At 44.1% G+C, this 23,677-nt stretch overlaps 1 long non-coding RNA gene across 2 annotated transcripts in view; it reads left to right on the forward strand.

Annotated features, from left to right (window-relative positions):
* The first annotated feature begins 2,943 nt into the window (after positions 1-2,943).
* Positions 2,944-23,677, forward strand: part of LOC123328260 — a 145,398-nt gene continuing 124,664 nt past the window's right edge. Inside the window, exon 1 of one of the 2 annotated variants that reach the window (XR_006543100.1) lies at positions 2,944-3,276. This is a non-coding gene — a long non-coding RNA (uncharacterized LOC123328260). Of the gene's footprint in view, positions 3,407-23,677 lie in introns of both variants that reach the window. The other variant, XR_006543099.2, reaches the window with a different exon arrangement.

Genomic DNA, 23,677 nt, shown 5'->3' on the forward strand with positions numbered 1-23,677 from the left:
GAATAGTGTACCTGTCATGTGATACTAAAATTATTGGAGCAACATTGATTTTATTTTCTTAGTAGAGTGGTGAGTACTCTTAGCTGCTGTAGAAATGTTTTCTCTCTCTTAAGTAATATCTATATGTCTCAAAATAACAAGTTCAGGGTTTATAAAGTTAAATAATAGTAAAAAATGCTTAACAAAACCCAGAGACCTCCCAAAGCCCCACCTGTACCCCTTCTAGCTCCCTAGAGTCAGTGACATAGTGACTCTTATTTGTTTCTTCTGTGTTTATAGTAATGTTCATTTTCTCCTAATATAAGAGATTATTTACCAACATCCTGTAATATTAAATGAAGGTTTTAACTCTCTAAGTGAATGTTGTTCCATATTCAGCTAAGTAGGTCTGTTATGTCTGCCTTTCTTGTACAACTTTTGTTTTTCTCTTGGAATTAAAAATTGCCTGTTTTGTTGACTTAATTTTCTTTTGCTGTCTGTCTAGCTAAATTGTCCTACCTCTTTCAAAGGTTTGTAAAATGCCTCTAATATGGCAATTCCAGAGGTCAAACATATTTCTATGTTTTTATTTTTCCTGGGGAATCTGCTAGAGCTCTGTCCTCCTGCTCCAATGTGGACTGCTTGGTTCCTGGGCCTGTTATGAATACATAGCTCTCTTGGGGCTTCCCTTTGCCTTTATGCTAGGAATAACCCATCCTTCTAAGTTGAACCCCATTTCCTGGATCCCATGTTTTTCTTGTAATTTATTTATGCCCTCATTTTATAAGTAAGTATAAGTAAGTATCTTGAGAGATGGTTCAGGGGAGGTAGAATTTTTGGAAATCTTGCATTCTAAAGTTTCTTTACTCTAACATCCCACTTAACCATTTGAAATAATTCTCCTGTTTTTCAAAGAACTTGTATCTGGTGAGTAGATTCAGTATTTGATAAAATTGGGGCATTTTAAGATGCTATATGACACCTTAATTTGTTTTACTCATTTGAAATCTTTGTACCTAAATGCTCCCTCCATTTTTAAGCACATCTGACTTAAGAGGAAATATTTGTATTCCAGAAGTTATTTTGCTGGTCAAATTTCTTGGGTTACCAGTTCTGCCCATAACTTTGACATGTAAGCATTTGAATTCCTTCTTGGAGAGTCCTAGTAACTGAGCAACTTTCATTTTCACTTAATACACCCTAAAACTGTTGAATGACAGAGAACATTTAAAAATGTTTTAAAGGTTAGTACATCATGGTATCTAAAGGGTGATATGTCTAAGAGCAGTTTAAAGGTGTGGAGGAAAGGGGAGGACTCCATGAGCAAATAAGGTTGGCTGTTACTCCATAAATTTAAATTAGTTACTTGATGTGTTTTTGACTGCAGGAATTTTCACAGCGTTTACTGCCTGTTGATTTGGCTCAGTCTCACAGAGAATTCTGTGGATCACATGGACACAGTAGCAGTGGTTATTGTGAATTTTTGGCTTGGACTTATATCTGAGATTTGTCATTTAATAACTGTATGATCTTAGACAAGTTCATAACCTGTAAGCTTTATCTAATCTGTAAGATAGTTGTAGTGCCATGTACTGAGGCTCGATAATGTACACGAAGTACTTAACGCAGTGTCTTGTATACAGTAAGTACTTATATATGGTGGCTTCACATACACATTCTGCTTTTAAATAGCGCTTCTGAAAATAGTATTTAACTTTATAAGATATCTTTTACAAATGATAGAAATATATTTGAATACAGAATTATACTAGGGAAGTCTTAGAGTTTTCAGCTGCTATTATTTGCTTATAAAGTTCAAAACCAAACTGGAGAGGTACAGTGGTCCCCCCCTTATCCACATGGAATGTGTTCCGAGCCTCTCTGGATGCCTGAAGCTGCAGATAGTGTTGAACTCTCTCTATATATGTACCTACATATCTACTGTAAAGTTTAATTTATAAATTAGTCACAGTAAGAGATTAACAACAACAATAAAATATAACACTTGCAACACTGTGTGTACTTATTCGCTCAGTTGTGTCCAAACTCTTTGTGACATTCTTGGACTGAGTCCTGCCAGGCTCCTCGGGATTCTCCAGGCACAGAATGCTTGGGTGGGTAGCCACTCCCTTCTCCAGGGGATCTTCCCAACCCAGGGATTGAACCCAGGTCTCCTGAACTGCAGGTGGATTCTTCACCATCTAAGCCACCAGGGAAGCCCTTTTGTAACACTATCCTGTGATAAAAGTTACCTGAATGTGGTCTCTCACAGTATCTTATTTTCCTGTACTCATCCTTCTTGTGAGATGTTAAAATGCCTACATGATGAGATGAAGTAATGTGAGTGATGGAGGCACTGTGAATCTCGCTAGGCTGCTGCTGATCTCCTGATTCTGGATGTCTGGTGTGGACCCTGTTGGTGGTTGAGGGTTCTGGGCAGGCGGCAGCCAGACAGTGTGAGTACATCCCTGTTACTCAAAGCAGCACACAGTTTAAAACTCATGAATTGTTTCTGTCTGGAATTTTCCATTTAATATTTTTGAACTCTGGTTAGCCATGGGTAACTGAAAAAGCAAAACTGTGGCTGACGGGGGGACTATTGTATCTGAATAATTAACTTGAGGAATAATTCAGCCAGTTTTCTGTGAGATCAAGATAATATGGTCCATGTGTTTCTTTGCTTGTTACTTAACAGGCAAGAGAACGTAAAACACAAAGGAGAAGGATTAGTAGCCTGTGTCGCCTCTACAGGGTCTCAGATAAACTCAGTTCACCCTACATCTTTCAGTCGCTCCTGGAACCTTGTGAGGATCATGTTAATTAAAATGCATGAGCATGCACAGGGCTTCCCAGGTGGCGCTAGTGGTAAAGAACTCATCTGCTGATGTAAGAACTGTGGGTTCGATCCCTGGGTGGGGAAGATCCCCTGGAGGAGGGCATGGCAACCCGCTCCAGGACTCTTGCCTGGAGAATCCCTTGTAGAGAGGAGCCTGTGGGCTGCAGTCCATGGGGTCACAAAGAGTCGGACACAACTGAAGTGACTTAGCACAGTACAGCACACATGTACTTCGGGGCAGTGCTTCTCCAGTGTTAACGTGCCTGTGGGTCACCTGGGGACCTCATTAAAATGCAGATTTTGATTTGGGAAGGCTGAGAGGGAGCTTAAGAGTCTGCATGGCTAGCTGGCTCCAGGTGAAGCCAACTTCTACAGACCGCAGTGTGAATAGCCGGATGTCGAGAGCAGGACACGACTAAGCAGAGCCCAGCCCAGCCCAGCGAGCAGGATGGCTCCTCTCTGTGAGTACGGCTGGGGAGCCCCGGGTAGAAGAAACTATAAAACATAAGGCAGTTTGCAGTGAAAGTTTAGCAGTCTCAGCGCAGCTGGACTGGGAAGTATCATCTGAGTTCAGCTTCATGAGATTTACAGGTAAGTAGTTATGTGTTAAAGAAGCTTTCAGTCGACTCCACACTTGGGCAAATATTCAATTGAAATTTCTGGGCTACTGAGTTTTACAGTATTAAGACTGAGTTTGGGCTTCCCAGATTAAGTCCATGGGTTCCAGAACCCATCCATTTAAAACAAACCAGCTGAACTCAACACGCGTCTTCGAGAATGTATCTTGTGTAAAATTGCTTGATCCTAAACTAAGATCATGGCATCCAGTCCCATCACTTCATGACAAATAAATGGGAAACAGTGGAAACAATGGCTGACTTGATTTTTCTGGGCTCCAAAATCACTGTGGATGGTGATTGCAGCCATGAAATCAAACGACGCTTACTCCTTGGATAGAAAGTTATGACCAACTCAGACAGCATATTAAAAAGCAGAGACATTACTTTGCCAAAAAGTTCCATCTAGTCAAGGCTATGGTGAGAGTTGGACTATAAAGAAAGCTGAGTGCCAAAGGATTGATGCTTTTGAACTGTGGTGTTGGAGAAGACACTTGAGAGTCCCTTGAACTGCAAGGAGATCCAACTTGTTGAGGTCCTTTAATGGACTGGAACTTGGTGGTCCGGAGTCGACCGATAAGAAAGTAAAGGAGAGAGAAAGAGGCTGATATTCCTTGGTTTACGCAGAAAGCCAATAAAGCCCCTGCATGGGGCTTGCTCTGTTCACGAAGGCCTCAGGTGCCCTCTCGATGGGGTGAAGGCGCAGAGCACCTTCTCCAGAGGGTCTTAGAAGCCTGGGCAGGAAAGTGAACTCAGCCTCTGCACTCCAGGGGATCAGCCTGAAAGAGGGGGAGAGAGAGAAAGAAAGACATGGGGACCAGAGCTCTGATGGAACAAAGGTGTTTGATTAAAACATGGTGTGGGCATATATACTGTCTTACAAGGTAGTTATTCTCAGCAAAGATAAAAATTCCAGACTTACAAAACATAGGCGATTCATATTAAAGACAGAGTTGTAAACAATCACTTTTAGCATGTGGTTCACAAGAAGGAAGAGGGTACTTACCACTGTAGGGAAAAACTAATGAAGGAAATGCCTGGATTCCTCAACCCCCGGGAGAGGCTTTCCTCTCCTCTCAATTCCTGAATGCTCATAAATTAATAAGGAACAGAGAATGCCTGACATCCAAAACAGCACACAGGCAGCCTCCTGTTAAATGCTTCCTGACAGTTTTACCTATTTTACAAGTAACCTCCCTAATGTCTCAATGCTAGTTGGTGGCAGAGGGGGATTTGAACTCAAACCTTACTACAAAATCTAAATATTGAACCGTTATCTAACTTTCTTGTTAAACTCACTTAAATATTGAGGAATGTTTGTAAATAAAATGACAATAATTGAAAAAAATAAATTCTGCCATCAGCTCTTAGAAAAGTTTTAAATGACTCTGCTGCTGCTGCTGCTAAGTCGCTTCAGTCATGTCCAACTCTGTGCAACCCCATAGATGGCAGCCCACGAGGCTTCCACGTCCCTGGGATTCTCCAGGCAAGAATACTGGAGTGGGTTGCCATTTCCTTCTCCAATGCAGGAAAGTGAAAAGTGAAAGTGAAGTCGCTCAGTTGTGTGCAACTCTAGCGACCCCATGGCCTGCAGCCCACCAGGCTCCTCCGTCCACGGGATTTTCCAGGCAAAAGTACTGGAGTGGGGTGCCATTGCCTTCTCCGTTAAATGACTATAACATTTAATTGTTGGATCGTTAGATTTTCTAGTCTTTGCTCTTGTTCATGTTGCTTTGAAGAATGTCCTTGGTACAGGGGTTTCAAAGTGATGACTCCATGAGGAATGTACCTGTATATATTTTCCTCATCTGTAATGGGAAAAATGCCTATCTTGTAAAGAAACAAAACTTGAATTTGAACATTTTTCTGCTTTGGGGCAGGGCATATACTGTGCATTTTAGGGTCACATCTAACCTTTGTAACTTTCCCTGCCTCTGAAAGCCTTTGAGTTTTTCAAGGCTCATATAAAGTTTTGAAGAGATGTTGTCATCTTAGAAGATGAGAAATAATCTTTTCAGTATCTTTAGTAGACTCAGCTTTTATGTGTTTTTGAAAGAAACCATGCCTAAGTTGGTGTTAACACAAATGGTTTGATAATTCTGCTGATAAGAAATCATGTTCATAGGTAATTTTCAGTTTTATCGGTTCTAAAATGGAGTTACTAGATTCCAGCTAAGGAAAAGCTCATTATCTGCAAAGTGTAGAGATGTGTGTACTTTGGTGACAGTTTATTCATTATTGGCTTTGTCTACAATATCCAATGCCTTTTCCCTTTACCCTGAAATAGAAGTGGTTTCAGAAAAGAATTTAATCTGTGTGTAGTCTTGGTTGAGTTCTTTGAGATAATTTCCCTAACTCCTCCGAAGATCTTTTTGTTTCCTCAGTTTTAATTCAGCCATCTGCCACAACCACTTCTCTACAGTTTTCCACCTGTCCGCAGTCCATTTAGTTAGTAAATTACTATGTATGTATGTAGTTAGTAAAATTACTTTATACTTCAAAGGGTCATTTGTGAAACTAGAAAAGCTTCCGGTCTGTATTAACTTTATGCTCTCTGTATGTTAGCATTCCACTGATGTACAGTTTAATTTAGGGACAACTGAAATGAAAAAGGCATTGATTAAAACAAAAAAATCACATTGAAGATAGTCAAAACTATTTTGATGGTGGAGATAAATGTTACAATTATTTGAATCAGTTGTGTCGGTTCCTAATCTTGTAATGTAATTGACTCACCTGGACTTAACTTATGGCTTTTAATGGTCTTGAATTATGTTGACCCATGTGTTTGAATCCCCCCCCCCCACAATTGATCAATTTCCTAAGGATATTTCCAAGTCTTTCCCATCCAGACTCCCTGTGAGTAGGGACATTAGCCAGCCTTTGCAGTTAGGTGACTGTAGATGGGAATCTAGACATCTGAGAAATCTGTCCTTGTATTAATAGAAGACAGCAGCGTGCCACAGAAACGTGAAGACTGAAGGATAGGTTCCTACAGGTGCTGTGAACTGAAGTTAGGCTGCCTCTCCTGGGCTCCTGTCCTAAAAGGTTGGATTGCAAATGAGTTGATTTGAAGAGATGAGATCTTATAAACAATTAAGTCTTTGGAGGAAAAACAGAGAATCTGGATCATGGCGTTTTTCTGCTGCTGACATTCTGGGAGAAAATCTTGAGTCATTTTGGACCATCTGTGTTTGCTCTGAGTGTTTAGGATTTTGTAATTCCAAACTCTGAATTGATTAACACTGGAAGCAGAGTGGGGCCCTGACTCACACATCATCTTAATCCCTTAGGTGCTCTCATCTTTGCACCTGTCATGGTTTCAGTCATGGTTCCATAGTTTATTACCTCCAGCCTGTATCTCTCCTATATTTCCCAGACCATTTATATAACCGCTTACTTGCCCTGGACAAGTCAGGTGTCTCAAGAGTCCCTCAAAACTAAAACTAAGCTGCAGATTCCCAGGGCTCTTGACCCTTGCTCTCCCCAACCAGGCAATTCATTTTAAAAGGAGAGCTACTAAGTTTTTTTTTTTTTTTAAAGATAGAATAGTGAGTCAGAGATATAACTTAGATAGAGGGTCCTTTGGGGATCTTCAGCTGCTCACGAAGTGCATCAGAAAATCACATCAGCAGTTCACTGTCCCTTCTCTGAAAGCCTACTAGACGGTGAAGAATAACGGCTTCTGTGGTAAATTCTCCTCACCTCCCCAACTCCTGTCAGTGTGACTCAAGTTCTGGCCCAATTGCTTTCCTGTTCTTTAGCAACAACATCCTCATTTGGCATGCTTACTGGATCCACTGCCTAGGGATTGTGGTGCCATGTAAAGAATTTCAGAGTGAGGTTATGTGTTGTTTAATCGCTCAGTCATGTCTGCCTCTTTTGCAACCCCATGGACTATAGCCTGCTAGGTTCTTCTGTCCATGGAATTCTCCAGGCAAGGATACTGGAGTGGGTTGCCATTTCCTTCTCCAAAAGATCTTCTCAACCCAGGGATTGAGCCCACGTCTCCTGTACTGGCAGGTGGATTCTTTACCACTGAGCTACGAGGGAAGCCCTTGGAGCAAGGTAGACAAGTTCAAATCTTAGGTCCACTACTTTTTATGGAATAGCCTTTGCACAGTTTCACAACCTCTCAAAACTACTATAACAGTAGTTATAAAATGAAAAACACGCACATCATAGAATTTGTTGAGTATTAGATGAAGTAAGTATGCCTGGTGTAGAAACACTCAATGAATATGAATTCCCTCCTGCTTTCACAAACTGGGAGCAAAGGTCACAAGCTCCCTGTTTCTAATTCACCCACACAGTAAAATATACTTGTTGGCTTCCTTCAATAACATGAGCATCTCTCTTGGTAGATTGAGGAAGTAAAATTCTTTCTTCTGTTTTCCATTTTTTTGGTTGTTGTTCTGTAAAGTGTCCTATTAAAAGAGTATGTTCAAAGAAAAACAGTTTTTTTCCTGGTAATTTAACAATTTTATTTTTTAAGCTAAACCAATATCTTGAATCAGATGATAAAGAGTTGTTTTTAGATTGTTCTTTTGCTTCTATTAACAATTACCTTGAAATTACCTTTTGAGGTGACTTCCTGCTGTAGCTTTCTTGACATAGTGTCTGGCCTGTTCAGTTCAGTTCAGTTGCTCAGTCGTGTCCGACTCCTTGCGACCCCATGAATCGCAGCACGCCAGGCCTCCCTGTCCTTCACCAACTCCTGGAGTTCACTCAAACTCACATCCATCAAGTCCGTGATGCCATCCAGCCATCTCATCCTCTGTCGTCCCCTTCTCCTCCTGCCCCCAATCCCTCCCAGCTTCAGAGTCTTTTCCAATGAGTCAACTCTTCGCATGAGGTGGCCAAAGTACTGGAGCTTCAGCTTTAGCATCATTCCTTCCAAAGAAATCCCATGGCTGATCTCCTTCAGAGTGAACTGGTTGGATCTCCTTGCAGTCCAAGGGACTCTCAAGAGTCTTCTCCAACACCACAGTTCAAAAGCATCAATTCTTCGGAATTCAGCTTTCTTCACAGTCCAACTCTCACATCCATACATGCCCACTGGAAAAACCATAGCCTTGACTAGACGGACTTTGTTGGCCAAGTAATCGTAGGCGCTAAACAAATCCTAGACCTGCTCAGCTGGTGGTACAACTGTCATTGTCTCAACAATACCTAGGGACCTCCCTGGCGGTCCAGTGGTCAAGCCTCCACACTTCAATGCATGGGGTGCGGGTTCAATCCCTGATTGGGAAGCTAAGATTATGTATGTCTTGTGACATGACCAAAAAATAAACAGTTAAAAAAAGACCGATAACATCTAAATTCTGATGACAACCTGTAGACTTGCAGTATCAGACATATGCTCAAGATCAGGTTTGCTTGTGTATTTCACTGTCAGTGAGCAGACTAGACACTTCGGAAAAGAGGAAATCCAAAAGACCAACGCATGTTTAGAGATGCAAGACAAGATGACATCGAGACGTCACTAACACCTCTGATTGTCTGGCAAGTACTTGTAAAATTGTGGATTTTACAGGAACTCAGACATGGCTGGTGAGATGGTAGATAGGTGGAAGCCTTTTTGGATAGTTGTTTTATTTTCTAGTCAATTTGAGGGTTTGCCTATCTTAATTGCCTAGCAAGTCTGCTCATAGATGTATATCCTAGAGATTTAAATCTCCTGTCCATCTGGATACATACAGGAGAAAAGAGTCTCAAAGTGGATGTAAACCAGATGTCCATCCATAATGGAATGAAGAAATATGAAATATTTGTATGTGGGATACCGTGTAGCCCAATGAAAGTTATCTATAGCTGACACATAATGAAGTGAATATTACAATGTTGTACAGAAGAAATATGGTGCTGTATGTCTGCATGATATTTATATCAAGTTCACAAATTTGCTAGAATCTAAGCTCGGTGAGGGGAAGGATCTTACTATTTCACATGCCCCAAACAGAGAGCCTGGCCCACATAAGACAGATGCTCAATGAATATTGAATGAACTGAGCCATATTGTTCAGGGATTTGGATGTGGATATCAAAGTATAAACCTTTAACATTAAAGTCAGGATAAGGTTTCCTCTAGGGATAAGGGCAGTGGTTATGACTAGGCAGGGACTAATGGAAAGGTGTCTTAAGTGCTGGTAATTTCCTGACTTTTGTGATTATAGGCGTGTTCGCTTTATACGTTTGTTTTATATACTTTCTTATATATGGTGTTTCACAGTGAAATAGCTAATGCAGCAGCCTTGTAGTTTATCTGGCTTCATTTTCACATACTTATTTTGGAGCCTAGGTGAGAGGAGGGTGGGAGCGATCACGTGGCAGCTCTTCTTCCTGGGACGGCACGTGCACGTTGGGGGTCAGATTGACAGTGGCGACCACACAGCTTTTCACTGTCTGCACCAGAACATCTTAGGAGATGCTTAGACACCGGGAACTTGGGTTCGATTCCAGCTTTACCACCCACTGGCTGTGTCACGTGGGAAATGAGGCAGGCTCTTCAGCTGTGAAGTGGGCACGATAGGAGCCACCTCATAGGGGTGTAGTCATTAACTGAGGATTAAACAGGATAAACCATGAAGGCATCTTCACTGGCAGGGTCTCTGCTAGTCCACGGGGTGCTTTGCATGAATTAGAAGAGCACCTTCCTCCTCACAGACACTGCCTTGGGGGTACACAGCTTGGTGAGCAGATGATGCCATTGTATCCGTTAGAGGAAGAGGCAGTGCTGAGTTTGGGCCCCTGAGCCGAGTCCTACTGTGCAGTAAGTAAACTGCAGAACTCTGCAGCCACCTTGGCATTTGGCGTAGAGTAAATGTTTCATGTACCTGCCGTGATACAGATGCAAATTGCTATCCACTCCAAACATGAGCTTGTACAAGGAATCAGCTGAATTAACCGTGGTGGAAATGGAGTCTCAGTTCTTCTGTTGGAGAAGTTTTATTTTACACCCCCTGGAGGAATCGTTTTCTGTCAATTCTATTAGGATGTTTGTAAACACAACTTCACTGAAAAGAGCAATGTTTTGGGGTTCCCCAGGCTCTGGTCTCAGAGCTGGATCTGGAAGCTATGAATAGGACCTAAGGTTCTGTTCCCTCATTTCACAATGGGAGTTGCATTGGAAACTGTGATCCATGTACCTGCTGGGTGAAAGACAGGGGTGCTTTGAGGTCAGCGGGGCCAGATGTGATGAGGCTGGGGTCCTGCGCTTGGCGCATAAGAACAGAAGTCATTCATACTGGAAGTCACAAGTTCTAACTGCCCAAGTAAAAATGACAATTCAGGGGCCACTCTTGGGAGTTTTCACAATAGTTGGAGAGCAAGTCTTTCACAGTCCCTAAGAAAATTCTGAATGGCATTTTTTTTTTATTTTACTCTCTGGATTCTTCGCTTTAATGGGACAGATACCCTAATATGGAGGAATAAAGCCACAACAAAGATGCGTTAGGTGTGTGCAAGTGCGGATCAGATTCTGAATGAGGCTGGCGCCCCCTAGTGCCGAAAGATAGCCCAACAAGGAGCACCCCCTTCCCCAAACCGCAGCTGCACACTTCGGAGCTTTTCATGTTTGCCCCTAAGACCCTATCACCCTGATTCTGATTTGATTGTGGGTGCTCAAAAGAACTAATGGTAATCACACAATGTGAGAGAAATGTGTAACTAACAGTTACTATTGCCGCTTTGGGTGCTGGTTGGAACGCGAGCACGGCTATTTTCAGGGACAGGGCTCTCGTGTATGAGAGATGGCGGGAGCTATGCAAGTAAGCAGCTCATTTCAGGAATGAATTTCAGCTCACGAGGTCTTCCACATTTGTGGTAAGTGGGTGCTTTGGGGCATGAATCTGGCCACTAGGATATGGAATTTACTGTCCTTCATGAAAGAAAATCTTCACGTGCCTTTTATGTACCTTGTATTAAGATATAACTGGTGTCAGATTCTGTGAACAATGTCAGGATATTGGATTCAGTTTTTTCATTTGGAAAACTGGCCGGGCCAAAGTCTTATCAGGGTTTTGTTATCAGATAGAGCAAGTGTGTGAGAACGGCTCCTCCCTCTGAGCACCTGTGTCGGTCAGGGTCCAAACAGGAGACAAAGACCACACGGTAATATGAAAAGGAAATGTTAAAGTGTAAATATTAACATTTACTGGGGGTTGGAGTAATGGAATTGGCTAGTAAGGAGGACAAAACCTTCATGAATGAGAGTAATACCCTCGCCAAAGAGGCCCCTGAGCACACCCATTTCCACCAGCAAGACAACACGGTTATGAACCAGGAAGTGGACCCTCATCAGACTCCAAGACTGGCAGCTCCTTGGCCTCTGTGTTTTAATTTCTGATATATATCGGGTCTGCCTATGAGATGGTGATCGAAGAGGCTCTTTTACTTAAAAAACAAATTCCCTTTTACCATGGCTAAAAGCCCAGTGAAGCCGTGTGCCTCAGGTCATTTAAAATCCAACTCCCGCCAAACCTCCCCTTCTCTCTGCTGCCCACGCAGAGTGTGAGTCTGGTGGCGGGAGAGACTCTGGAGGCACAGGCACTTCTGTGATGCTCAGATGTGTGCGGTCTCTCTTCCGAGCTCGCAAGTCCCTTGTTACCCATCCTGAAAACTCAGAAGATGCGATAACCGAGGCTCTCCAGATAACTGACGTGAGACAGCCAGTATCATTTCCCAGGCGCGCCTCCCACGGTTTACCTTTTCTTCTGCATTCTCCATCCTCCATGCTCCTCCCTCCCCGCTACCGCCTGCCATACTCCTCCGGCCTGCCATACTCCTCCGGCGAGTCCCTGGAGAGCTTTCATACCGTCTGTCCTTTTCCTATCCCCACCGTTTCTCGTCATCATGCTCCATTCTGGCTTTCATCTCCATTCAGGGATGGATGCTGGTTTGTGGACCTGAAGCTTCTACAATTTTCTGGGTAGGGAAGCCTCTGTAAGAAAGGATCTAATTATGAACACAAAACTAGGCATGAAAATAAATGTGTGGAGTGAAAAATAAATCACTACAAATTAAGATTTTTTTAAAAAAAGATGTTAGAGATCACAAGCATTACAAAATAAAAACAAATTTTTAAATAAGTATCTGATGTACCTGTATATAACTTGTTCCTTACCTTTATTGGTTCTGCATGTTCTTTGTCTCCTCATATGACAAAATTCTGTAATATAATTTTCTACAGAGGGATTATAAAGATAATTTAGTCTTTCCTCTAGCATAACTGACCACACTTTTAAAAATACTTCTTTTCGTTTATTTATTTGGCTGCACTGGGTCTTATCTGGGGCATGCAAAACCTTAGTTGTAGCAAGTGGTATCTAGCTCCCTGATCAGATATTAAACCCAGGGCCCCAGCATTGGGAGCTCGGAGTCTTGGCCAATGGACTACCAGGAAAGGCCCAACATTCGTGTTTTTTTATTGGTCCTTAGGCTACATAAAACATACAACTTGGCACATCACATTTCATTGTTACAGATTTATACCCAACAAACACAGGAACTCTGACAAAGTCTGTTTTATGTGATTCACAAATAAAAGGAAATAGCATATTTAATAATTGCCTTCACAGCAATATCAAGTGTATTCTTGGTAGAGAATTTCCATGTTGACAGTGTGTGGGTGATGAGAATGAACACCCTGCTTATAACTGGGGACTTGGCACAGGCTCGTTTCTCGCCCTGTGTACCTCGAGCCTCTTCCCTTCCACCACGCAACTACTCCACATGCAGGCTGCCAAGCCCAGAGGCCCCTCATCATCCCTCCTGTGTCACCAGGGCCGGTTCACTCCCTTCTCAGTTCAGTCCAGTCACTCAGTCGTGTCCGACTCTTTGTGACCCCATGGAATGCAGCACGCCAGGCTTCCGTGTCCATCACCAACTCCCAGAGCTTGCTCAAACTCATGTCCATTGAGTCGGTGATACCATCTAGCCATCTCATCCTCTGTCGTCCCCTTCTCCTCCTGCCTTCAACCTTTCCCAGCATCAGGGTCTTTTCAAATGAGTCAGTTCTTTACATCAGGTGGCCAAAGTATTGGAGCTTCAGCATCAGTCTTTCCAATGAATATTCAGGACTGATTTCCTTTAGGATTGACTGGTTTGATCTCCTTGCAGTCCAAGGGACTCTCAAGAGTCTTCTCCAACACCACAGTTCAAAAGCATCAATTCTTTGGTGCTCAGCTTTCTTTATAGTCCAACTCTTACATCCATACATGACCACTGGAAAAACCATAGATTTGACTAGACGGACCTTTGTCGGCAAAGTAATGTCCCTGTTTTTTAATACAGTGTCTAGGTTTGTCATAGCTTTCTTCCAAGGAGCAAGTGTCTTTTAATTTCATGGCTGCAGTCACCATCTGCAGTGATTTTGGAGCCCAAGAAAATTAAGTCTGTCACGGTTTCCATCACCCCGTCTATTTGCCATGAAGTGATGAGACCGGATGCCATGATGTTTGTTTTTTGAAGGTTGAGCTTTAAGCCAACTTTCTCACTCTCCTTTTTCACTTTCATCAAGAGGTTCTTTAGTCCCTCTTCCCTTTCTGCCGTAAGGGTGGTGTCATCTGCATATCTGAAGTTATTGATATTTCTCCCAGCAATCTTGATTCTAGCCTGTGCTTCATCCAGCCCAGCATTTCATATGATGTACTCAGCATATAAGCATCAATGAACTTCTCGGGGAAAGCTTCCTTCTCAGGAAAACGCTTTTTCTCTCAGTTTCCATGACTTTTCCTGGGTTTTTCCTTTTTTATAGGCACTTCCTTCTCTGTCTCTTTTGTGTGTCATGAGGCTCAGTATGGGCTGCTGCTGGTTTATATTCACTCTTTAGTGATCACTTCCAGCCATATCATTGCATGTACTGGTTAGAAAATGATGCCTCCCAAATTTACACTTCTGGCCTGGACTTCTCCCAGAGCCTGAGACATATTTACCTACTCACGATCCCGCTTGGATTCAAATGAGCATCTCAGAGAAATCAGTATGTTCAAAATGACCTGCAATCCCAAACCTGTCTTCCCCATTTTAGCAAATGCCTCCATTATGACTCAGCAGGTCAGTCTAAAACCAAGGAGTCACTTGATTTCTCTCTTTCTCTCTCATACGCATTAGTCCATTGGCAAGTGCTGTCTGTCTTACTTTCAAAATAGATTCTGAATCTCACCATTTTCACCCCCTGCTACTCCAGCCAGCTAGTTCAAGACCATCACCATCACTCCCTGAGCTAGTGTTGCTCCCCAGCGGGGAGCTTTACCCCATATAGATTTCCTTCATCCCCTGCTTGAAATCCCCCAGTGGCTTCCTGACACATTTAGAACATAATTGGAGGTCTTCTATGACCTGCAAGGCTCCACAGTGCTGATTTTCAGTGTGGTCTCCAGGCCAGCAGCATCAACCTCACCTGAGAACTTGGTAGAAACGCATAATCAGAGGCCCCACCTATTGAAGCAGTAACCTTGAGGGTGGCCTGCAGCCTGTGCTCCCAGCTGTGCTCCGGGTGGTTCTGAGCGGGCTCTGTGCGTCTGCATGGCCTGGCCAGTGGGTGGCCACTCCTCTGCCCTCCTGAGCCCAGCCCTTCGCTGCCCCCGCTCCTGTGCTGGAACATGAGGTATGCAGTCCTCCTGGCTGTGGCTCTTGTGCTCGCCTAGTCGACACCCTTCTCTCCAGCTGGCTGGTGACTCACTCCTGCTTCAGACAGGGCTGTGCTCAAGAGCCATCTCCTCAGAGGGCTGGTCCTGGCCACCCTTCCAACGTCACTCGCCCTTTCCCCTTTGCTCACCCTTGCATATTTTTCTTCATTGCCCTTGTTGCCACCTGTCATGACTTCATGTTTATCATCTCTCTCCCTGACTATAAGCTCTACAAGGCTAGGGATTTTTTTTCTGCCCCCATCCAGGCCATCTCTAGTACCTAGAACATTCTCTAGTACATTAGATGCTCAATAAAGGCTTGTTGAGTGAATGAACGAACCGATGGTATTGGATTGGTGTGGGAACCACTTCTCATCTTTCTCTATTTTTTCTGCAGTAAGAATCTTGTGAGTTTATGCAGTCCCCTATTATTAATAGATTGACTTTTGTGGACCTTAGCCCAGTTTAGGTGCATTTTATTTCATATCCTCACACCTAAGAGCAGGGTGATGAAGTGGAAGAGTCCCCAGGTTTAGCGTCAGTTGTCTTGGGTTTTTCTTTGCTCCAGTTGCTGACTTTGGGAAGGAGTTTGAGCCCAACAAGCACTGGCTCCTTCTTTGGTGAGATAGGGGCAGTTATACCCACACCCACAACAGGGGTACAGTGAGGGGTAATTACATATAAGTCACCTTTTGGGGGCTTCCCAGTTTGGTGCAGTGGTAAAGAATCCACCTGCCAATGCATGAGGCATAAGAGACTTAGATCCTTGATTTGGGAAGATCCCCTGGAGGAGGAAGTGGCAACCCACTCTGGTATTCTTGCCTGGAGAATCCCATGAACAGAAGAGCCTGGTGGGCTACAGTCCATGGGGTTGAAAAGAACTGGACGTGACTGAACACACACAACTCACATTTTACAGTGCTTGACATGGGTAGGTAGGTTCTAGAGAATATTAGTTTTCTTTCAAATTTAATGTTCTTGGTTTCTGAATAGGAGTGATTTCCTCAGAAGGTGATGGGAATGGCCTGACCATCCCGGTTTTAGAATGAGGAAGATTTGAGCTTGCTTAGAATGCCCAGTGCAAAGCAGTTCTTCTGAGGTGTTCAGCATCTGGAGGTTTTACCAACTATTTTTTTTTTTTTTTTTTTCAGAAAACCTCTCTTGCCTTTCCTGAGGTGCTAACTCATCTGTGACCAATTGTTTTCCCTGTTAAAACCCAGCAAAGTGTGCAAATAGAGAGAAGGGCACACAGTGGCTGTGGGGAAGTTGGAAAGTTCACCCTCGTTAAGAGGGTGGGTGTGTGGATTTCTGAGGAGGCCCCAAAGACTGAGGGTTAGTGCCAGGAGTGACGACCTCCTAGGCTGGTCAGGGGGGCCTTATCCGAGCCAGTAATCACAAGAGCAGTCAGCTTCCTCTGGAATCCAGAGGTGTTTTCTTCCGAGCCGCACAACCTTCCAGGCGTGCCTGTGAGTGTGCATGCCCCGGGGCAGGCCAGCTGGCATCATTGGGATGGTTCAATGTGTGTATTTTCTTCCTCCCAGATCTTCCCATTTTAAGGTTCTCACCTCAGTCTCTCCTCCCCACTTCCCTTCCGTCAGAGCCTGACTCTACGTTGAGAAACATCTTCCCCAAAAGGTGACAGTTGGAAATGACTTTCCTTGGATAGCCTTGTTGCTACTTGAGTAAGAAACCAAAGTCCTCTGTGAGCTCGGTGGACTGAATTTCAGGGGCGAACACAGAGACACGGTCTCCACCAGCAGCTTCTAGGGCCCCTCCCATTACAGCGCTGGCATCTGCCTCTGTGTGGTCAGCAGTCTCTGAGGACTGCAAGGCGGTGCTTTCCTCTGTGCTCTGTGAAATCTCGGGCTTTGATGTTGCTTTCATTTTTACCAAAATCATTATCTCACATTTTTATTTTGTGATTATTTCCAAGCTTGCCAAAACCAACCAACCAACCTATAGAATTGTCGAAACATTGGCTTATTAAAAACAGAGCTATTATTGAATGATCCCCTTATTATTCATTTTCCCAATAGCTTGCCTGCACTTTGTTAACTTTTAGAAAGCCCTCGGTCACAGGGTTAAATGCTGTTTAACAGTTTAAATATACGACTTCAGCCCTAACATAACACTTCCCTTTCCTTATTTTGCTCGGTGTAAAGCCATGGAAATGAGCCAATGCTTTCCCCAGATTCCTTCACAAAATCTAGCAATTTCATTGCCATTGATAAAAGCTGACTTCTTTTGACCAGTGAAGCATTTAAAGTTTTCTCTTAAGTCAGCATAGAATTCCAAATAATCTGCTGAGAGCTGACATTCTCTTTCAAGGCAAATATGTTGGTAAAGCTTATGAATAAAGATTGTTCACCATCTATCTGTTGTTTTTATTTATTAGGGGTATTAACCCTTTGTCATAGTATATATTACAAGTATTTTTTTTTCCAGTTTATTGTTTAGCTTTTGACTTTCTTTTTATGGTGTGTTTTGTCCCTCAAATCTTGTATTTTATATGGTAATTTGAAAATGTTACTGTTGGTCTAGCCTGTGACATGTGCTAATTTATTTTCTCTCAGTGAAAAGGGAAATTTCAGTGACAGAAGCCACATGAGGTCATCATTTGGTGGCCTAGGTGCTTTCTGCTCCACTGGACTCAGAAGGTGGGTCAGAATGGCTCGATCCTGCAGGCTGGTGAGTCTTGCTCTGTTTCCCAACATGGAGGTTGGGCTTTTCTCCCATGCTGGAGTTGGTTTCCAGTGGTTGCACATAGGTAGTCTGGCTTCTCCCATCTAGGCCTTCTTAAAACCCTAGCAGAGTCAGCTGAGCCTCCCCAGCCTGCTCTCTGGGAGCACATGAGCATCTTCGGGGAAAAGCACTGGCCAGACCCAGGGTGGTGGCGGCCTTGTCCCTGGCTGTGTTTGGTGAGTCTGCTAAGAACTCTGAGAGCAGTGCTATGCACAAAACCCTCAGCAGTGTGACGCTCTCATTCTCCCTCTTGGAAGGACTTTCTTCCTTCAGCTCCAAAAAAGCAGTGGTCAGTCTCTCTATTCCCTTTTCAAGCATATGCTTTCACATGCTTGTGGTTGTAAACACAATAAACAAAACAATCATCTTTCAGTTGACATTATAACACAGGTCCCTTTTTGTATTCCTATGTATATATCATTTTTAGTGATCACATAATGTTCTATTAATTGGATATATCAAAATTTTTGGAGAAGGAAATGGCAACCCACTCCTATATTCTAGCTTAGAGAATCCGATGGCAGAGAAGCCTGGCAGGCCATGGTCCACGGGGTCGCAGAGAGTTGGACACGACTGAAGCAACTAAGCACACACATGTCAAAATTCCCCTCACTTTCTGGTCTTAGCCTGAGCTTCCCCTGAAGTAGACGGAATCAAGGATTTGAGTGTAAGAAATTCATCTGGGAGGTGATCCCAGGAAATACTCAGAAGGAATGGAAAAGTGAGACAGGAAAAGGAGGAAGCCATTTAGGTGGCATTAAACAAGGGTTTTGTCTGGGGGTAACTGGGACTCAGTCTTGTTGGGATCCCTCTAAGAAACAGTGGGAAACACAACTCAGAGTTGTGCCACCCAAAGGTGAGAAAGCTGGAGTCATTATCAACTCCAGAATCAATGCCTCTCATTGCTTGAGATTCACTCAGGGGCTGTGAACTCCCTGGCTCTTCCGCCTTTCCCCACACTGGACAGCCAAGCACTCTTTCTGGGTAGAGAATGCTCTCCTGCAGAGAGACGCAGGAAGCCACTGGACCATTGGGGATGACTATCTTCACATGATCTCCAGGGGTGTCAAGGGGACAAGGGCAGGACATGGATGCATCTTCCCCAGTGCATTCCTTGAACTGCTCATTGCCATGCCCCACAGTAAGTCCCTCTGGCCCTGAGTCTCCTTCAGGATGGTTTTCAGTCATATCTCTAATATAAGGATGTAACAGCAGGAGAGTTGGTGGGGCACAGCTGTGGTGTTCCGCAGGCTATAGTGATATTCATCCTTTTCCTCCCAGATAACTCAATCTGGATTCTCCTTGCTTTTGGTTATCATTTTCACTGTAGATTGCTAGCCTGATGCAATGACCTGGACCTTCTACCCTGCTGAGACTCCCTGGTTATCTTGCCCTTGTAAAGCTGTGGAAGCATTAAGAGGCACCCCAGTGAATCACCCACATTCTTAGGCATATTGCTTCCTGCTCCCATTATGTGGCACCCACCTTCTCTTTATAACCACATTTAGTTACCCCTAGTATATATGGGGCTTCCCTGGTAGCTCAGCTGCTAAAGAATTCACCTGCAATGCAGCAGATCCTGGTTTGATTCCTGGATTGGGAAGTTCCCCTGGCGAGGGGATAGACTACCCACTCCAGTGTTCTTGGGCTTCCCTCGTGGCTCAGACAGTAAAGAATCCACCTGCAATGCAGGAGACCTGGGTTCAATGTCTAGGTTAGGAAGATCCCCTGGAGGAGGGCATGGCAACCCACTCCAGTATTGCCTGGAGAGTCCCCATGGACAGAGGAGTCTGGTGGGCTACAGTCCATGGGGTCGCAAAGAGTTGGATGCAACTAAGTGACTAAGCACAGCACAGTAGTGTGTGAACTCCTATAGAGGAGCCCCAAGTGATCAGGTGGCATTGGTAACTAGATTCAGTGGAATTCTGTACTGTACTTGTTCTGTACTGCAGATCTCCTTTGTGACTATTTCTGAATATTGCTCTCTTGCTCCTTTTAGGCCTCTGACCAACCTACCAAGTCAGTTGCCACTTCCCAGGAGTTCTTGAATATCCTGACTTCTGATCGCTTCTCCCTCTACACAAAATTAATGACTATGTATGCTACTTGGAGGACTTTTTCAGGGTACCTTTTATGGTGGTAGTAGCACATTTTATGACTCATTCATGAACCAGGCTTGCTGCTGTTCTTTTTTTTTTCCTTTTATCATCAACTGGTACTTGGGACCCTTTCATAAGATCATAGATGACAACTAAGGGAGGGACATACGTTCTAATTTGCTTCAGTCTTGTCCAACTCTTTGTGACCCTATAGACTGTATCCTGCAGGCTTCCTCTGTCCATGGGATTCTCCAGGAAGAATACTGCAGTGGGTTGCTGTGCCCTCCTCCAGGGGATCTTCCTGACACAGGGATCAAACTCACATCTCTTACATCTCCTGCATTGGCAAGTGAATTCTTTGCCATTAGTGCTGCTGCTGCTGCTGCTAAGTCGCTTCAATCGTGTCTGACTCTGTGGGACCCCATAGACAGCAGCCCACCAGGCTTCCTCATCCCTGGGATTCTCCAGGCAAGAACACTGGAGTGGGTTGCCATTGCCTTCTCCAATGCATGAAAGTGAAAAGTGAAAGTGAAGTCATTTAGTCGTGTCCAACTCTTAGCAACCCCATGGACTGCAGCCTACCAGGCTCCTCCGTCCATGGGATTTTCCAGGCAAGAGTACTGGAGTGGGGTGCCATTGCCATCAGCACTACCTGGTGCTAAATACTGAATGTTGCTCAGCCATGTCCAACTCTTTGTGACCCCATAGACTATAGCCCACCAGGCTCCTCTGTCCATGGAATTCTCTGGGCAACAATACTAGAGTGGTTAGCCATTTTCTACTCCAGGGGAACTTCCCAACCCAGGGATTGAACCCAAGTGTCCTGCATTGCAGGCAGATTCTTTACTGTCTGAGCTACCAAAGGTTGGCAACTTGGGGTCTAGAATGCCTTTTTGTGCAACTTTGTTGTGTCTGAAACCTGTTTGGGCTCAGTCCAAATGTAACCCTTCTCTTGTGCCAGCCACTGATGTTGTGCCTGCCTGACCTTAGACCTTCATGGATCTGACCACACCCAGCTCCTGAATGGCAGCTCTCGTCATGTGGTCTCTTGATTTTTTTTTTTTTTAATATAATTAGCCATGCAGCCTCTAGCAACATGTTATAGCTGCTTTCCAAATGGTGAACAGCTATTTGTTTTGCTGCGATTCTTCCATTTGGGCTCTCCCAAAGACTCCATCAGAGAAGGCAATGGCACCCCACTCCAGTACTCTTGCCTGGAAAATCCCATGGATGGAGGAGCCTGGTGGGCTGTAGTCCATGGGGTCGCTAAGAGTTGGACATGACTGAGCGACTTCCCTTTCACTTTTCACTTTCATGCATTGGAGAAGGAAATGGCAACCCACTCCAGTGTTCTTGCCTGGAGAATCCCGGGGACGGTGGAGCCTGATGGGCTGCCATCTATGGGATCGCACAGAGTCGGACACGACTGAAGCAACTTAGCAGCAAAGATTCCATATGGGAAGTTTATTTGAGAGGTGGTTGCAGAAATTTCTATGAGGGATTGTGGGAACAAGACAAGGAAAGCCATTAATGAGCCGTGGACAACCATGGACAAATGGATCTTCATTGTGCTGGAGACCACAAGAGAAATTTGTCTGGAACACAGCTCTGAACTGTTCCACTGAGCATTAGGAAACCAGGACATTTACCCACCAATCTTCCCCCACCATCAGGCATTACATCCTCGCCCTTGGTCTTATACAGGTATGTTGACAGACTCCCATGGCCTGATGGAACCTTTGGGGACTAGAGATGCCTGAAACCAGCAGTGGGAATAAGAACCACCTACAAGTGCTCAGTGGATAAAGAATATACCAGCAATGCAGGAGACACAGGAGATGTGAGTTCAATCCCTGGGTCAGGAAGCTCCCCTGGAGGAGAGCATGGCAACCCACTACAGTATTTTTGCCTGAAAAAAATCCCATGGACAGAAGAGTCTGACAGTCTACAGGCCATGGGGTCACAAAGAGTTGGAAATGACTGAATGACTAAGCATGCACACGCACAACCCCTTCCAGGGTGGGCTGAGCTCGTTAACACAGGGACCCATAGCACTGGCTTTGTGTGTCTCTATTCTGTCAGCTCTTACTGCTTTCACAATGAATACCACACAGTCTTTCCTCAGAGGGGTTCATAGTTCGATGGGGAACTAAAGAGGATACAGGTAATGTTACAGTGGAAATGGAAGAGAATTAAAGTGTATGTGGGATCCTCCATCATGGAGAAACTAAACCAGATTCCCAACATTCCCAAGAATACCTGAAAAGAGATATTTTTCAGGTCAAGACCGGAGGAAGTCAGTTGGTAGCATTAATTAGATGATTTGGAGATAAGTGCTTCCATAAGCATGTAAGATTTCATAGGAATGAGCTCCATCAGACAATTTGTTTGTTTGGTCTTAAGGGTATGCTCAATCACTCAGTATGTCCAACTCCTTGTGTTGGACATGACTTAAGAAAGGCTTGCCTCTCTTAAGGGTGACATAGTGAAAAGTGAAAGTGTTAGTCAGTCCTCTCTGACTCTTTGCAATGCCATAAACTGTAGCCTGCCAGTCTCCTCTGTCCATGGGATTCTCCAGGCAAGAAAATAGAATGGTTTGCCATTTCCTTCTCCAGGGGATCTTCCTGACCCAGGGACATAACCTGGGTCTCCTACATTGCAGGTAGATTCTTTACCCTCTGAGGTACCAGGGAAGCCTGTGTAGGAGGACATGGAGGCACAACAAAATAAAAATTGAAGACTTGCCTCTAAATAGTGAAAGAAAGTGAAAGTGTTAGTCACTCAGTTGTGTCTGACTCTTTGTGACCCCATGGACTGTAGCCCACCAGGCTCCTCTCTCTATGGGATTCTCCAGGATATTGGATGGGTTGCCGTTCCCTTCTCTAGAGGATCTTCCCGACCCAGGGATCAGACTTGGGTCTCCTGCATTGCAGGCAGATTTTTTTTTTAACTTGTTTGAGCCACCAGGGAAATCCAAATCATAAGTTAAAGATGAACTCTGAGACCAACAGAGAAGGAGGGGGATGCCATGCACACACCTCTTCTCTAAGCTACTGAGTCTCTGTATGAATTGTCCTGTTTGCTTCTGTTGGGTGGTTTGAAAAATGGGGCAGTTTCCGCAGGTGAAGTTTTCGGTTTGTTTAAGCTAGGGGAACGTGAGTGAAGTTGAAGGATAATTGCCTCGGGATAGTAGAACCAAGAAAATTAATTAGCAAATAACTAGACCACAGATCAACTTCTCTCTCTCCACCTTCCCTGCCCTGCCCTGTCCAAGCCCGTGTCTCCCTGCCCAGCCTCAGACTGTCCGTCTCTCTGTTCAGGGTGACAGATTGTCAGAGAAAGCCTTCTTTTGCCCTGTAACACCATTTCTTGCTGACTTTATTTCAGAGGCCCTGTGGCTGTTGAAGCTTTAAACATCAGCCTCCCCAGGTCCAGTATTTCTGTTGTATTTGGACAGCCTGGACCTCTGGGAGAGGCCACTGGCTTTCCTGGGAATGCTCTCTTCAAAAGGCATCTCCTCTGAAACTCTTCCCTGGTATTTTGGATAGAATTATTGGGTAAATTACTGTAAAACTTTGTTAATATACACCGACCGTACAGCAATTGTTTCCAGTTTCTGTTCAGCATTGACAAGCACTCATGGAGTGGTTGCTATGAGGTATCATCTAGGTATTTTCACAGACTACCTCTTAGATTCTTAGATATACATTATTGATAACTCTTCTGTCTTTGTTCAGCTTTAAACTGTTTGATTCAAAATGTGTCTTTCATTGT

The sequence above is a fragment of the Bubalus bubalis genome, chromosome 11, assembly GCF_019923935.1.
Source record: "Bubalus bubalis isolate 160015118507 breed Murrah chromosome 11, NDDB_SH_1, whole genome shotgun sequence".
Classification (NCBI taxonomy): domain Eukaryota; kingdom Metazoa; phylum Chordata; class Mammalia; order Artiodactyla; family Bovidae; genus Bubalus; species Bubalus bubalis.